Genomic DNA, 11,395 nt, shown 5'->3' on the forward strand with positions numbered 1-11,395 from the left:
GACAGAGAAATTTGGTGGTGGCGTTACCCACCGTATAGGAAGTATTAGACCCAGACACGGCGCACAATTATCGTGGCGCTCCGAAGTCAAATTCCATGTTAATGTATTCACACTCAGAGTGTAAATCTTCATTGATTGAAGATACACATTACTTTGTGTGTTGCACATCTAAGTCATCAACATGCATAAGTGTTAGGATGTGTGCCTGATCATAGGACATTCGAGGATTCCAAGATATTTAGCTCACACCGTAACTTGCAAAACCTTTTCTCATCCAAGGGCTTTGTGAAGATATCTGCCAGCTGCTCTTCAGTGTTGACGTGCATGATATCTATATCTTTCTTCATGACATGATCTCTGAGAAAATGATGATGAATTTCAATGTGCTTTGTCTTCGAGTGCTAGACTGGATTGTTGGCTATCTTGATGGCACTTTCATTGTCGCAGAAGAGAGTTACTTGTTTCAGGTTGATGCCATAATCCTTGAGAGTTTGCTTCATCCATAGAAGCTGAGCACAACAGGATCCAGCAGCAATGTATTCAGATTCAGCAGTTGAGAGTGATACATAGTTCTGCTTCTTTGAAGACCAACAGACAAGTGATCGTCCCAGGAAGTGACATGTTCCTGATGTTGACTTGCGATCCACCTTGTAACCAGCATAATCAGCATCCGAGAATCCAACTAGGTCAAACCTTGAGCCCTTTGGATACCATAATCCGAGTGTTGGGGTGTAAGCCAAATATCGAAGAATTCGCTTCACAGCTAAGTGATGCGATTCTTTGGTGCCGCTTGGAATTGAGCACACATGCAAACACTAAGCATAATATCTGGCCTAGATGCACATAAATAAAGCAAAGAACCAATCATGGAGCGGTATACCTTTTGATCGAACTCTTTACCATTGTCGTCGGGGCCAAGGTGGTGTTTGGCTGGCATTGGCGTCGTGTAGCCTTTGCAATCTTCCATTCCAAACTTCTTCAGACAATCTTTGAGGTACTTTTCTTGAGATATGAAGATGCCATTTCGTTGCTGACGAATTTGAAGACCGAGGAAGAACTTCAGCTCACCCATCATGGACATTTGATATTGCTCTTGCATCATGTACCCAAACTCATCACTGTACTTCTGGTTGGTGCAGCCGAAGATTATGTCATCCACATATATTTGGCACACAAACAGTTCACCATCATATGTCTTCGTGAAGAGTGTGGGATCGAGGGATCCAGGTTTGAAGCCTTTGCTCTTCAGGAAGTCTTTGATTGTATCATACCAGGCACGAGGAGCTTGTTTGAGGCCATACAGTGCTTTGTTTAGCTTGTACACCATATCAGGATGTTTTGGATCTTCAAAGCCAGGTGGTTGTGCGACATACACTTCTTCTTCAATCTTGCCATTGAGAAATGCACTCTTTACATCCATTTGATATAGCAAGATGTTGTGATGATTAGCATAGGCTAGCAGTATGCGAATAGCTTCAATCCTAGCAACAGGAGCAAATGTTTCATTGAAGTCAATTCCTTGAACTTGAGTATATCCTTGAGCCACAAGACGTGCTTTGTTTCTGACGACTTGACCATGCTCATCTTGCTTGTTTTGATATATCCATTTTGTTCCAATAATGTTATGCTTGCAAGGGTCAGGGCGCTTGACCAGTTCCCAAACATTATTCAGCTTGAACTGTTGAAGTTCTTCTTGCATGGCTTGAATCCATTCATGTTCCATAAAAGCTTCAGCAACTTTCTTGGGTTCTGATATTGACACAAATGAAAAGTGCCCACAGAAGTTTGCTAACTGTGTTGCTCTTGAGCGAGTAAGCGGACCAGGCGCATTGATGCTGTCAATTATCTTCTCAATTTGTACTTCATTTGCAACACGAGTATGAACTGGACGAAGACCTTGCTCATGCTAATCATTGTCATCATTGGAAGTATTGTCTTCGGTCTGAGCATTGTCTTCAGGTTGGTTTGGTGCAGAAATGATAAGTTCCTCTTCAGGCTGTGCTTTAGAGGGCATGATCTCACCAGTTCCCATCAACTTGATAGATTCACAGGAAGGAACTTCATCAAGTGTACTTGGCAGAATTTCTCTTTGTGAACCATTGGTTTCATCAAATCGCACATCCACTGTTTCAACGATTTTGTAGTGGAAGAGGTTGAAGATTCTGTAAGAGTGAGAATCCTTTCCATAGCCAAGCATGAAGCCTTCGTGAGCTTTGGGTTCAAAATTTGACTTGTGATGGGGATCCTTGATCTAGCACCTAGCACCAAAGACTCTGAAGTAACTGACATTTGGCTTCTTGCCAGTAAGGGGCTCATAGGACGTTTTTGCCCAGAAGCTTATGGATGTAGACATGGTTGATGATATGACAAGCTGTATCAATGGCTTCAGGCCAGAACTTTCTTGGTGTCTTGTACTCATCAAGCATTGTTCGAGCCATCTCGATGAGGGTTCTGTTCTTGCGCTCTACAATGCCGTTTTGCTGAGGTGTGTATGGAGCATAAAATTCATGAGTGATTCCCATTGTATCCAGATAAAGATCAAGCCCGGTGTTCTTGAATTCAGTGCCGTTATCACTTTTGATATGCTTGATCTTGACTCCATAATTGTTCATTGCTCGATTGGCGAATTGTCTGAAGACATCTTGTACTTCAGTCTTGTAGAGAATTATGTGTACCCATGTATATCTTGAGTAGTCATCAACAATGACGAAGCCATAGAGACATGTCGTTGTTGTGAGGGTGGAGTAATGAGTAGGTCCAAATAAGTCCACGTGTAGCAGCTTGAAGGGTTGAGATGTTGTCATGATTGTCTTCGAGGGGTGCTTGGCCCTCGTCATCTTCCCAGCTTCGCAAGCACCACACAAATGATCTTTCTTGAACTTGACACCTTCGATGCCTATGACATGCTTCTTTTTGACGAGAGTGTGCAAGTTCCTCATGCCAGCGTGCCCCAGCCTTCGATGCCAGAGCCAGCATTCTGAAGCTTTTGCAAGAAGACATACGACAAGCTGTGGACCTGCTGAGAAATCTACCATGTATAGATCACCTTTCCTATACCCTTCAAAGACTAGAGATTTGTCAGATTCCATTAGTACAAGGCAACGATATTTTCCAAATATCACAATCATGTTTAAGTCACAAAGCATTGAGACAGACATTAAGTTGAATCCAATGGATTCAACAAGCATCACTTTATCCATGTGTTGATCCTTTGAGATTGCAACTCTACCTAGACCCAATACCTTGCCTTTACCAGTGTCAGCAAATGTGATTTGACTCTTCTCGGATGGATGTAAGGTTGAGTCCATGAGAAGACTTTGATCACCGGTCATATGATTAGTGCATCCGCTGTCAATAATCCATTCTGAAGCTTTTGGTGACATGCCCTACAGTGCAGCTAGGAGGATAGGCTTCACAGGGTATGTTGTGAAGCATAAGCAGTTGATGCATACTTGGATTATCACAACATAGATGAAAGTTAGCACACAGTATGACAGGTAAGCGATTCATATGTGGAATACATAGTAAGTCATTTTAACATGCGTCCCTTTGTGTTTTAGGTCCCCAGCAATGATATCAGACGCCATTGATTGCTGGCTGGAGACCACATTCTGCAGAAGAGAGTTAATTCTTCTTCACCACCCACATTTTCAGGGGTGGCTTAGAAGCAATGAGTCTTAGTGCAGCATCTGAGAATTTCAGCTTTGAAGCCCTAGCAAATAGCCTTGCAGGAGGTGAATGATACTCATGTGAATAAGCAGAAAAGTTCTTAGTTCTATGAACATAGCAGTTTGAAGACACATGCTCATATTCATGAGTCTGAGTATGATTTTCCTGCAAAACATTGGCGTTAGGGTGACTCAAGTGAGTCCTGTGTTCGTATGTAGCCGTTGGACCATATGATGCCTTTGGTCTGGGGTTTGTCTTCTTCCCTGGTGGTGTCATGATGACATTCACTGGAAGATTCTCAAGACAGCTTTTGGGAACCCAGATCTTCTTCATAGGAGGTCCATTCCTGCAGTTAGTACCAATATACCTGGCAAACACTTCACCATTCTGATTTTTGAACAGTTTATAGTTTGCATCGAAGGATTCATCAATGATAATAGGATTAGCACAGGTAAATCCAGATAAAGTGGATAGATCCACTGAAGGTTCCTTTGCAGCAACCCATGTGGTTTTGGGATACTGCTCAGGCTTCCAGTAGGAACCATCAGCATTCATTTTCCTCTCGAACCCAACACCCTCTTTCCTAGGGTTTCGGTTCAAAATCTGCTTTTTGAGGACATCACAAAGTGTCTGATGCCCTTTCAGACTTTTATACATCCCTGTTTCAAGCAATGTCTTCAACCTAGCATTTTCATCAGCAATAGTAGTGGTATCCTCAGATGAGGGGTTAGTTACCACATCAGTAGTTGAAGACAGAGCAACAGTAGCAGCAGTGGAACATTCAGCAACAGAGGCAGCGTTATCATGCTCAATGCATTTTAAGCATGGTGGTTCAAATTCATCCTGAGCGGGAGTGATCTATTCCGCAAGTAATGAATCGTGGCTTCTTTAGAAGAACTTCATAATCCACTCTTATCTTTCCAAGATCTTGCTCTCTTTGAAGACATTCAGAAGAAAGTTTCTCATGATCAGATAAGAGAGCATTATGTTGATCTTGAAGGGCGTCAAACTTGGAATGAAGTCTCTGAAGACTCTCAGCCAAAGCTTTTGACTGATCCATTTCTTCGCCCAACATATCATCGCTCTTACTAAGCATGTTTTGAATCTTTTCCAAAGCTCTTTGTTGTTTAGTGGCAAGGGAAGCAAGTTTGACATAGCTGGGGCCAAATTCATCGCCTGATTCATCATCACTAGTTTCAGAAAGATATCATTCAGTTACCTTAGCGCCCCCTGCCATGAGGCATGGTGAACATGAAGACGGTTCAGGTGGAAAGGTCATCTCTTTAAGAGACTCCTTGTAGTCATCAAGCCAAGGATCATGACGATTAAGATGACTATCATAGACCTCAGAAAGTCGGTCCCAGATTAGCTTCGCGTGATTGAGGTGCATGACATTCCTGAACTGATTTCGGGACAGGCAGGAGCAGATGACATCCTTTGCTGTGAGGTTCAGTAGAGTGTACTTGCGAATGTCATCAGCCCCCGCCATCTTGCATAGATCGGTAAGACCAATCTCGGTGACGGTCCACAGTTCGCTGTCCATAGCCATGAGTCGCTTCTTCATCATGGCCTTCCACCGGGGATACTCATGACCGTCAAAGGTGGGGCAAGATACATTCCTCAATCCTGCAGTCGACATAGCTGAAACTCCAGGTGGTTAAACCGAATCACACAGAACAAGGGAGTACCTTGCTCTGATACCAATTGAAAGTGCTAGTTATCGACTAGAGGGGGGGGGGTGAATAGGCGATTTTTATGAACATCTTCAAAACATGGTAGTTTCAAAGACAAACAATAGAAATGACCTAATTGATATGCAGCGGAAGATAAACTACAACAAGCAAGCCATAGTCAAGTATGCAATAGCGTTAACGTACGAAGACTAATAGCAGCTAGGTAGTAGGATCAGGATGGAAGATAGTACGAAGCCAATCAACAATAGTAGTCAAGCAATGAAGTCAATCAGATAGACAGATAAGTAATGACTTCACGAAGACAAACTCAATGTAAAGGTGGGAAGAGATAGAACCAGTCACTTGTTGAAGACACAGGATTTGTTGGACCAGTTCCAGTTGCTGTGACAACTGTACGTCTGGTTAGGGAGGCTGAGATTCAACTCAGAAGACCGTGTCTTCACCTTATTCCCCTTGAGCTAAGGACACTTAGTCCTCGCCCAATCACTCTGGTAAGTCTTCAAGGTAGACTTCCAAACCTTCACAGACTTCGTTCACCCGGCAATTCACAATGACTCTTGGATGCTCAGAACGCGACGCCTAACCGGCTGGAGGATACACAGTCCTCAAGTGTGATAAGTCTTCAGGTCACACAGACAGAAAGACTTCAGTGATGCCTAACACTCTTTGGCTCTGGGTGTTTGGGCTTTGTCCTCGCAAGGATTTCTCTCTCTCAAATGCTTCGAGGTGGGTTGCTCTCAAACGACAAAAGCCGTATACTAACTCTGAGCAGCCACCAATTTATGGTGTAGGGGGTGGGCTATTTATAGCCACTAGGCAACCCGACCTGATTTGTCCAAAATGACCCTGGGTCACTAAGGAACTGACACGTGTTCCAACGGCCAGATTTCAAACACACGCGGCAACTTTACTTGGGCTACAAGCAAAGCTGACTCATCCAGCTCTGGATAAGGTTTGCTCTCATTGTCTTCGCTCGAAGACATAGGATTTGAGTTGAGCATCACTTCAGTCAGTCTGACTTAGTTCACTTGGACCCCACTTAATAGTACGGTGGTTCCTATGACTCAACAAAGAAGAAAAGGAAGCAATGAATCCACACAGTCTTCGCGCTCCATAGTCTTCACTCAATGTCTTCTCATGTCATAGTCTTCAATATGAATATCTTCTCATACCACCATTGTATTCAATGTCTTCATCCATTTTTAGGGGTCATCTCCGGTAGGTAAACCGAATCAATGAGGGACACTACCTGCGTTATCCTACAATTCTCACAAACGCATTAGTCCCTCAACCAACTTTGTCGTCAATACTCCAAAACCAACTAGGGGTGGCACTAGATGCACTTACAGTGCTCCCTACGTGTTTAAGATGAATGGGGTGGTCTATCACCGTATCGGGCCTCTTGTGCCTCCTGATGGGTTATCGTCGAAATTTGCTCAGTTATATATGATTGATTCGAGTGACGAGATCGCTAGCAGACTTAATGTGTTTGCTAGGGATGACAGCAGCTCTCTTTGTCCAGATCCTGAAATTGTTGCATCTATTGTTAGGATGCTTGATATGTGTAATCCTTTGGTTCATAAATTTAGGCTTGCTTGCCAGAGTCTCTGCAGTCCTGATGCACCGAGGGTATCTATACGCCTTTTAGGTAATGATGGTGGACCACATGGTACGCGTTTTTCTGGTCCAACTGTTTCTGAGGTTGCTGCACTTATTGTTGGTGATTTGACACCTGAGCGTAAGAGTTTCGATGTTATTGCTGAAAGTCATTCTGGTGCTTTGAAGCACATATCTGCTCTCAATTGTAATCTTATGGCTTTGCAGTATCCCCTTCTTTTCCCGTATGAAGATAAGAGTTATCATCTGGGCATTGATTATGTTTGCCGTCGTGGTCCTCAACTGGCTTCGTCCGTTTCAATGGATGCTTCGCAACTCGGCAATGATAGTAGTGATGATGATAATTGTTTTACGGATGTTGTGCCTCAACGTGGCGATGGTGGTCGTGTGAGTATGTTGGAGTACTACAGTTATTATTTTCGTTATCGTGAAGGCGAGGTTAATCCTTATACGAGCTGTGGCCGATTGAGTCAGCAAGTAAGTGTAAATGCATATTCTTGTGTTGAATCTGATCGACTGGAGTATCATTTCTGAAAACAAGATAAGCTTCGAAGTGAAACGTATCAGGGTGTGTCTGATGCAATGGGCGAAGGTAATTCTACTGGCAAGAATGTTGGGGTTCAATTCATACTGCATGGCAGTTTTACTGGTGGGCCTTGGTATATGTTTTTGAATTATCATGACGGGGTGGCTATATGTCGTCAATATGGGGCTCCCGATTTGTTTATTACGTTTAATTGTAATCCTAAGTGGCCAGAGATTGCTGATGCATTGGCCGCTGAGCCTAGTCAGGTTGCAGCTGATCGGCTTGATATTACTACACGGGTGTTTGCTATGAAACATGAGGAATTTTTGGATGGAATTAAAGATGGTTCATTTTTCGGTGACGTCCAAGCATGTGAGTTTTATAATTATTATTTGTTTAGAATTTTGTTTATTCATATGTATGATTGTGCTTTTATATTGGTAGATTTGTATGTTGTGGAATTCCAAAAGAGAGGTCTTCCTCATACTCATACATTGGTGTGGTTGAAAGCTGATACAAAAGAGCCTTCAGCTGCGTTCATAGATAATCTTATTTGCGCTGAGATTCCTGATCCCTTGATTGATCCTTTGGGTTATGCTCTTGTTGATGAGTATATGGTACATGGTCCCTGTGGAGTTCATAATTCTGGATGTCCTTGCATGAAGAACAATTGTTGTTCCAAGCGTTTTCCTAAGGCTTTTTCAGACGAAACAATGGTTGATAATGTTGGTTTCCCTGTTTATCGAAGGCGAGATAATGGTTTGTATGTTTTGAGGCAACAAGATTCTCTAAAGATGGTTTGTATGGTTTGTAGAGTTTCGTTTTTTGCTTTCTTAGAAAGCATGTAGTATTATTTTTTCTGCTATGCAGCATCCAGATTTGTTCTTGCTTATTACAATGTATTGTTGATGCATCTTTAAGTACACTTACACGTCTTGTGCTCAAAACTGAATGATTTGTTTGGTGCCATCTTTTCCAGCACATGAAGATTCATGAGCAAGATGCACTATAACTGGAGGCAAAAGGGAATAACTTTTCTTTGATGTACAATTAGATAACAAACCCGATGCAAGCCTTGGTAGCGATGCTTATTTAGCAGGGATCACTTCAGTCCATACTCGAGGCTCGCTGTTCATGTACTAGAAAAGGATCGTGCCATGTTAAGTTATATATGTATGTCTCTTATGTACTCAAATTAGGATGGATGTCATGCACTCAAATATTTCTGCCTATGATGATCCATTTGGGCATGTATTCAAAATTTGTGCTTGGCATGTAGTCGCACATTTGTGTCTGGGATGGTCCAGCTTGGGATTTACTAGGAACAGAATGGCCTGGTACAACTTGGGATTTACAAGGAACGGAACGACCTCAATGCTATGAAGATCTGAAGTTGTCCATATTAGATATGAGAAAGTTAGGGTTGTTACTGCAAAAAGTCATGTTTTATCTCTGACCGTGAGTTGGGGTTTTTTCATCAAATATACAATAAGTGGCCTGAGGGACCTCCACTCCTATCTGTACCGTCCATATTCTATCCAATAGCCTAAGATCATTTTTCTATTCTTCTACCATAAGCCCAGATTCTATCCTAGTCCTCCCCCGATCAACTTTTGTTAACCCGTATACACCATGCATGCATTTGAGTGGTGCACTGTGTCGTGCTTTTTTTGCCACCTATCATTTTATATCATTACAATAGCCTACACTGTCTATCTCAGCAATTATATGTAGCACAAAGTTATGGACGGGCGCGGCGTGCCGCCGCGCGAGGTTGGGCTAGTTAGGCTTTATAGCCTACACAATCAGCCCACACAATCAGGTATATCTTAAAGATCTACTGGGCTAGGTGCATGATGCAAAAAAAAAGAGGGCGAAATAAATAATTGAGGAAAGTGGCGTTGAAACGTGTCTAGCTAAATTGTGCGCCATCATGTTTGCTTCCCCGTTACAATGTTGCAAAGAGATTGTGCCAATACATTGTGCAAGGGGAGCGGGGCCTCATTTCACTAAGGTAGATGACTCTTTCTGATCGACTGGCTACAATTATTTGCGGAGGCATTACGTGCAGTGGGGCCCGTGCATCATTTTTCTCCCCCGACCCCTTATCTCTTCATGCGGGCCGCACCACGTGTCATGGCATGCCACTTTTTGTGGCGGGCCAAGGTCGGTAAGAGCTGTGAATGGCGAAAGGGAAGGGCGGCGGCGCAACAGGGTGGATGAGCGGTGCCGCGAGCACTGCGCTGTAAGGCCGAGGGGGAGGAGTTGCAAGGTGTTGCAATCGGCACAACTAGAAGCTTAATTCGCAGGCACGTGACCACGTCGGGGATCACACCTTGCAAGTGGCGAAGCTAAAAGCGATGACTGGTGAAATCGAAAGCTACAATCGGGGGCCACACGGACCACAACGGCGATGCAGGAATGCTGCAGCCGGCTACAACGAACGCCACCGAGAGCTGGAACCAGCCACCGGTGATGTTACGACTATGTGCAGGGGCAGGCGTGCTACAACTCGTGCCAAGGAGTTGCTACTATGGAGACCTCGGGATGCTGCAATCGGCCACCGGCGTGCTACGACTGCTACAAGGACGGCGACGAGCTGCAACTAGAGGAGTGCCCGGTGCTGCAACCGACTCGACGACTAGCTGGAACCGGCACGGTGGCGAGATGCAATGGAAGGCGCCCGATGCTACAACCGACACATGGCGAGCTGGAACGGGAGGCGCCCAATTTTGCAACCGTCATGGCGACGAGCTGGAACCGAGCGCGCGTGGTGCTGCAACCGGCGCGGCGCAAGCAACTGTGATGGGCGACGACGTCGTGCATCGGTGAGCGGCGATCGGTGGAGTTGACGATGCCAGTTTGGCGAGGAGGGGTGTCGCCGACCATGAGCGTTGTGGGCGTCGATTTGCGAGCGGAACAACCGTGCTAGTGCTGGGCTACGCGTGGGGTTGCGGAACGCCTGCTGGGGACCACCGATCCAATGGCAATTTATGCACTTAATCATGTGATTGCAGTGCGACCGGCCGGTCGGCGCCTGGAGTCGCCTTTTCACTAATGATACATCTTCTTTGCTAGTGTTCCCTTTTACAGGCACAACAGAAGTGGCCCTGGACATGGAGTTTCTGCTCCCGAGCTCAAATACACCAATTAGTAAAACGTTTAAAAAGTTATGATTTTTTTCAACAAACATTGTTAAATGTTTTTCGCATGTGCATATTTTGTGAAGAAAAAACATTCCTAATGATCTGGAAAAAAAATCGATGCTCAAAAGGACTATTGTTGAAAAGTATTTTGGAGTGTTGATTTTGTTATTTTTGCCTAGAATTCTATGAATATGATTTCATCACGAAAATGTGCCAGAAAACTAAGGATATTATACATGTCCAATACAACATGTATTTTTTAGCGGCAAATACAACATGTTTTACGTTGTACTCATATTACTTGATAATGTTTACGGAAATATGGTTAAAGTTTTAAAAGCTGTACTTAAGACATGCCAAACAACATCTATTTATGAAATGAAGAGATTATATGTTATGGCTAGGCACTTCCAGCAATGCTGGCAAACAAGTGCAACGGAATCAAGATCTTCTTCGCCTTCGCAGAAAACCAAGGCGAGATCAGCAAGGACAACAGAAAACAGTCCAAACATAAGGATTCAAGGAATCGTTTGCTAGTGCGGATGGACTTCATCCACAAGTCAGAGAAGCAGAAATAATGCAGCGAGTCAACTCAGAACAGGTGGCCCTGCCTCCTCCTACGCGTAGCCTTGCGGCAAGAGGACGGGCGCGGTTCTTTCAGTTGGAAAAAGCGCGAAACAATACGCCGAATCAACTCGCTTCTGCATAAATGGCGTACTGCCCCTTCCTCTTATGAAAAAGCA

The sequence above is a fragment of the Triticum dicoccoides genome, chromosome 7B (assembly GCF_002162155.2).
Source record: "Triticum dicoccoides isolate Atlit2015 ecotype Zavitan chromosome 7B, WEW_v2.0, whole genome shotgun sequence".
NCBI lineage: Eukaryota > Viridiplantae > Streptophyta > Magnoliopsida > Poales > Poaceae > Triticum > Triticum dicoccoides.